Genomic DNA, 6,376 nt, shown 5'->3' with positions numbered 1-6,376 from the left:
CAGCCACCATTCTACACATATGAAGTGTACTGTACATGTCACAATACCAGCATTGGGAATGTTTTATTCAGGGAATTAATTGGAAATTCAATTGACAAATTGACAATATTCTCATTGGAAATAATAGGCAATTGACTGATTTCGAAATAGTGATTTAATATGGTGAGGGAACTGAATTGAGATGGGCCTCATCCTTGTGTTACAAATCCAGTCAACCTGAATATGTTGCGGTCTCACCCATCCCTTTTTAAGCCCTTCAACCCTCAAAAGGTGAGTGTAGCTGGTGCATCGAAGTCAGGCACAGGAGAGCAGAGATGAGTGTACAAAGCACTTTACTAAGGCATTCATTTACACACAACGCAACTGCGTCACAAAACAAATGCCCAATGAACCAGTGAAGAGGCACACAGTACAAAACCACAAGTACAAAGTACAGGCTGCCACAAATCACGGGTAATAAAATAAACCCGGCGCAAACCAGCCGGAAATGTGCCAACCTCAACAATAAACAATTTCACACAGACATGGGGGGAACAGAGGGTTAAATACACGACAAGTAATGAGGGCAATGTAAACCAGGTGTGTGGGAAAACAAGACAAAACAAATGGAAAATGAAAAGTGGATCGGCGATGGCTAGAAGACCGGTGACGTCGACCGCCGAACGCCGCCCGAACAAGGAGAGGAACCGACTTCAGCGGAAGTCGTGACATCAACCCCCAAGCCATAAGACTCCTGAACACCTAATCAAATGGCTACCCAGACTATTTGCATTGCCCCCCCCCCTTTTACGTTGCCGCTACTCTCTGTCATTATCTATGCATAGTCACTTTAATAACTCTACCTACATGTACATATTACCTCAACTAACCGGTGCCCCCGCACATTGACTCTGTACCGATACCCACTGTATATAGCCTCGCTATTGTTGTTTTACTGCTACTCTTTAATTATTTGTTATTTTAATTTCTTATTTTTTAGGTATTTTTCTTAAAACTGCATTGTTGGCTAAGGGCTTGTAAGCATTTCACTGTAAGGTCTACTACACCTGTTGTATTTGGCACATGTGACAAATAAAATTTGATTTCAAAGAGACAAACAACAATGTATACATTTTTTTATTTTTTTATTATTTCATTACAGTAATATGACATCGTCATGTAAAACATTTGAAATGTCTGTCATTTAATCAGATGTGGGGTGTGAAGACATAAGCAATCACCTTCGTTTTTCATTTTATATGAATAAAAAATAAATCTAATGTAATCCCTTTTAGGATTTCATTTTAAGGCAGCAAAATGTGACAACTGTGCAAGACACTGTATTGACGGCAGACATTACATAAAGGTTGTGATGGGGTGAAACCTGAAGGAGGAAAAAGCACCTGGTCCTGCAGGATTCCTGTCTGTCCATTATGTTCTCCAGAGACTGAGCCACATACACATATTGTTTGTCTTTGACCCTCTTTGTTTCCCGCTCAAAGTACTTGCTGACAAATGTAAACATACCTGTATCGGTACTTAGTGTTTATTCTGAGCACTAGGTGTGTCTTAATATTATTTGAGTTTGAGACAGCCACCCTTCTACACATACGAAGTGTACTGTACATGTTACAATACCATAGTTGGGGCCATTTATTCAGGGAATGAATTGGATATTCAATTGACATAGAGAATATTCTCATTGGTAATAATAGGCCATTCACTGATTTATAAATAGTGATTTAATATGGTGAGGGGACTGAATTGAGATGGGCCTCATCCTTGTGTCACAAATCCAGTCAACCTGAATATGTTGCTGTATCACCCATCCCCTTTAAATCCCTTAACAAATCAATGAAGTGAATGAGATGAACAGAAGTCCACTATTCCTTTCCTGAAGTGAAGTGTTAAAACGCACACTACCATGCTTTCCTTTCGTGTTGCAGTTAGACCCAAAATGTACATTGTAGAAAAAATTAAGATAACTCCCACACACACACACTTTTTACCTCTGCACGTTTACTATCAATGTTTTAGTCAGAGACCTTATCGAAGAAGTGTCTTTATTTTTTCCCTATTCCTCTGTCACACCAGTATTTACAGCCCAACCCCTAATTTCCTCTGCTACAAAAATATAAACGCAGCATTCAACAATTTCAAAGATTTGACTGAGTTTACAGTTCATATAAGGAAATCAGTCAATTGAAATACATTCATTAGGCCCTAATCTATGGATGTCACATGACAGATATGCATCTGTTGGTCATAGATACCTTTAAAAAGGTAGGGGGGTGGATCAGAAAACCTGTCAGTATCTGGTGTGACCATTATTTGCCTCATGCATCACATCACATCTCCTTTGCATTGAGTTGATCAGGCTGTTGATTGTGGCCTGTGGAATGTTGTCCCACTCCTCTTCAACAGCTATGCGAAGTTGCTGGATTTGGCGGGAACTGGAAAACGCTGTCGTACACGTCGATCCAGAGCATCCCAAACTGCTCAATGGGTGACATGTCTGATGAGTATACAGGCCATGGAAGAACTGGGACATTTTCAGCTTCCAGGAATTGTGTACAGATCCTTGTGACATGGGGGCCATGCATGATCATGCTGAAACTTGAGGTGATGGTGGCGGATGAATGGCCTCAATGGGCCTCAGAATCTCATCACGGTACCTCTGTGCATTCAATCTGCCATCGATAAAATGCTATTATGTTTGTTGTCCGTAGCTTGTCCGTAGCTTAAGCCCCCCCCCACCCCCCACCCCGACGATCTCACAGGTGAAGAAGTACTGCCAAATTCTCAAAAATTACGTTGGAGGCGGCTTACGGTAGATAAATTAACATGACATTTCCTGGCAACAGCTCTGGGGGACATTACTGCAGTCAGCATGCCAATTGCACGCTCCCTCAAAACTTGAGACATCTGTAGCATTGTGTTGTGTAACAAAACTGCACATTTTAAAATGGCCTTTTATTGTTCCCCTGCACAAGGTGCACCTGTGTAATGTCTGCACCTGTGTAATGTCTGGTGGATGGATTATCTTGGTATAGGAGAAATGTTCACTAACACGTTCACTAACATTTGATAGAAATAAGCTTTTTGTGCCAATGGCAAATTTCTGGGATATTTTATTTCAGCTCATGAAACATGGGAACAACACTTTACATCTTGCTTTTATATTTTTGTTCAGTGTAATATAAAAACGCAAATAAAGTTGCTAGCAATATCATTTGAAGAATCATCATGAAGCACTTTTAAATGAAAGTAGGCAGTTCCACCACCACCAACAACCAAGGTACACAATGTCTAACCAAGGTACACAAAGTATATGGGGGCCTTTCACCAAACATGATTTATTAACCATAATTCATCTTTTAATTAAACCCTACGGTCCTGTGGCCTTCATGCCGGAGTCAAACTCCACCTTCCTGTGGCTTCATCAAGTCATAATGGCCAACTTCCAGAGTAATGTTATTAACGCTCAAAACCACTTGATTAAATGAATCACATTTACATTTAAGTCATTTAGCAGACGCTCTTATCCAGAGCGACTTACAAGTTGGTGCATTCACCTTATGATATCCAGTGGAACAACCACTTTACAATAGTGCATCAAACTCTTTTAAGGGGGGGGGGTTAGAAGGATTACTTTATCCTATCCTATCCTAGGTATTCCTTAAATCAAGTACATCCAGTACTGTATATTCACACAAAAGCCGTGACAATGGAAGGAATGATAATCTTTCGTAGCCTTGGTGAACTGACCCTACCGGTTTATCTACCCATGCCTCTAATAATCCTCCATATGTACACGCCAGGGGACACGGAAACAAACACAAACACACAGGATAAGAATAGTACAGCTAATTATGGCCGGAAAGTGCAAACTCATCCTAGCATTTGAAGGAAATGAGGGACTGAGTTGGGCCACAGACAAGTGACGCAATCGACATAATGGAATGTGTGTTAACAAACATTTAATCAGAAATGATTCACAGCCTTTCCAGCACCCCCCAAATGTCCATGTAAAACTGCACGGATATAGTTTTGGACAACTTGTCCAAAATGGTTTTTATATGTCAGTTTCTCTTGTTTACAACACACTGTTGCAATACACACGTATAATACTTATTCCACTATACATCCCATTGTCATGGGTGATCTTAGTATATCCAGGCTGTAACAATGGAGAAATGGATAAGACAGTTTTGGTGATTTGTGTGCCATTCAGTGTCATTCAGGTCACAGATGATTACAATGATTATGATATCACTCATAATCATGATTCAGCCCCTCAAATAGTTGCATCATTTTATAAGTTTGCTCATTTCTGCTAGCAAGCTTTGAGTTGGTGGGAAACTTGTCCCATTTCCTCAATTGTGGTTAACAAACAAGTTAGGTATTCAAAGATCAACTGTGAAGAGTGGACACACCTGTGTAGGCCAAAAGGCTCTGGCGTAAGCTATTGCAGCAATATCGTCAAAAATAAAAGAACACATAGTTGTGTGTTTACAAAGTTTCACAATGGTACCTGTTTGTCATCAATAAGGATGGAATGTGCTCCAGTCACTTCTCTGTTTCCATCAAGTTTCTAATGCTCAGGCTTCTTAGAACGTCATTGTGTACTGAAGAATACTCCACATACACAGAAGGAGTCTGTACCAAATGGCACCCTATTCCCTTTATAGTTCACTACTTTTGACCAGAGGCTTATAGTGGTAGTGCACTATAAAGGTGCAATTTGGCACATAACCAAGGTTGATAATTAAACATCAACGTGAGTGGTAGCTTCTTCTCCCTGTAGTGTTTTAGCGCCAGCCCAGGTGATATGATGGGACAGTCAGTATTACCACAGACATGTTTGAGTGGTGTAAGATCTTGTGTATCAACTTACAACCCAAAGTTTGAAATAGTTCCTTCACCATTGTGCTGAGATATTGTTCGATGCCTGAACCTCCACTCAAATCCAAAACAAAACGTTTGCTTTTATAAATACTTTAATTTTAAAACAAAACATTAAGATTCCAAAACAACTCAAAAGACAGCAACAACAAATGTAAAGAGCTCTTCAAGAACAAATAAAACCAAGTTTACCAAACTTTGGAGGGAGTGGGGTATATGGGGAGTGTGAGTGTTTGTGGGATAGTCAGGTCTGTCAAAACAGTCAAGAAACATGGGCAAAGTAACAACTTTTAACACTGTATAAAAGGAGGGTTTGGGAGGAAGTTGGGCGGTGGGTCCTAGAGGAAAGTAAGAGAGGAGGAGCAGGATGGAGAACTAGTCCCAGCTTGGAGTGGCGTTGGTCTAGTAGGGCCTGTCTCTGCGGTCCTGTCTGTGTTCACCCCTACAACAGAAAGACATGTCACATTGTTAAAGGGGTTTAAAAAACCTGCAGTTTAAAAAATAACCAAGGGACACCCCACCACTGTTTTGGTAAAAATCAAAGATGGTGCTGGAGAAATGTAATCACTCAAATTCACAGACAACGCTATGGCTACAAAGACACTCGGCCCTCCGTGGAAAGAGTTTGACACGTGCACTAGTGTGTCCAATTGTAGGGTATTCTGAAATGTGTTGTGTGTGTGATGCGTAAAAACAATGAGTGGTATGTGCTTGAGTGCTAGTCTGGTATTTGTATAGGTTTGTTTATGTGTGTATGGATCAGAGTGTTTGTATGCAAATACATAAAGTATGTGAACACCTGCTTGTCGAAAATCTCATTCCTAAATCAGGGGTATTAATATGGAGTTGGTCCCACCTTTACTGCTATAACAGCCTCCACTATTCTGGGGAAGGCTTTTCACTAAATGTTGGAACATTGCTGCGGGGGACTTGCTTTTATTCAGCCACAAGAGCTGTCAGGTTGGGCACTGATGTTGGGCGATTATGCCTTGCTCGCAGTCGGCATTCCAATTCATCCCATCCGGCGGATGCCAGGAGAACGCTACCTGCCCCAATGTATAGTGCCAACTGTAAAATGTGTGGCTGCTCGGCCATGGAAACCCATTTCATGAAGCTCCAGACAAACAGTTATTGTGCTGATGTTGCTTCCAGATGTAGTTTGGAACTCGGTAGCGAGTGTTATTTTTACGCGCTACGTGCTTCAGCACTTGGCGGTCCCGTTCTGTGAGCTTGTGTGGCCTACCACTTCACGGCTGAGCCGTTGTTGCTCCTACACGTTTCCACTTCCCAATAACAGCATTGACAGTGGACCGGGGCAGCTCTAGCAGGGCAGAAATTTGACGAACTAACTTGTTGGAAAGGTGGCATCCTATGACGGTGCCACGTTGAAAGTCACTGAGCTCTTCAGTAAGGGCATTCTACTGCCAATGTTGATCTGTGGAGATTGCATTGCTGTGTGCTCGATCTTATACACCTGTCAGAAACGGGTGTG

This window comes from Salvelinus alpinus, chromosome 1 (assembly GCF_045679555.1).
Source record: "Salvelinus alpinus chromosome 1, SLU_Salpinus.1, whole genome shotgun sequence".
Classification (NCBI taxonomy): Eukaryota; Metazoa; Chordata; class Actinopteri; order Salmoniformes; family Salmonidae; genus Salvelinus; species Salvelinus alpinus.
Note: the sequence above shows the minus strand (reverse complement) of the source record.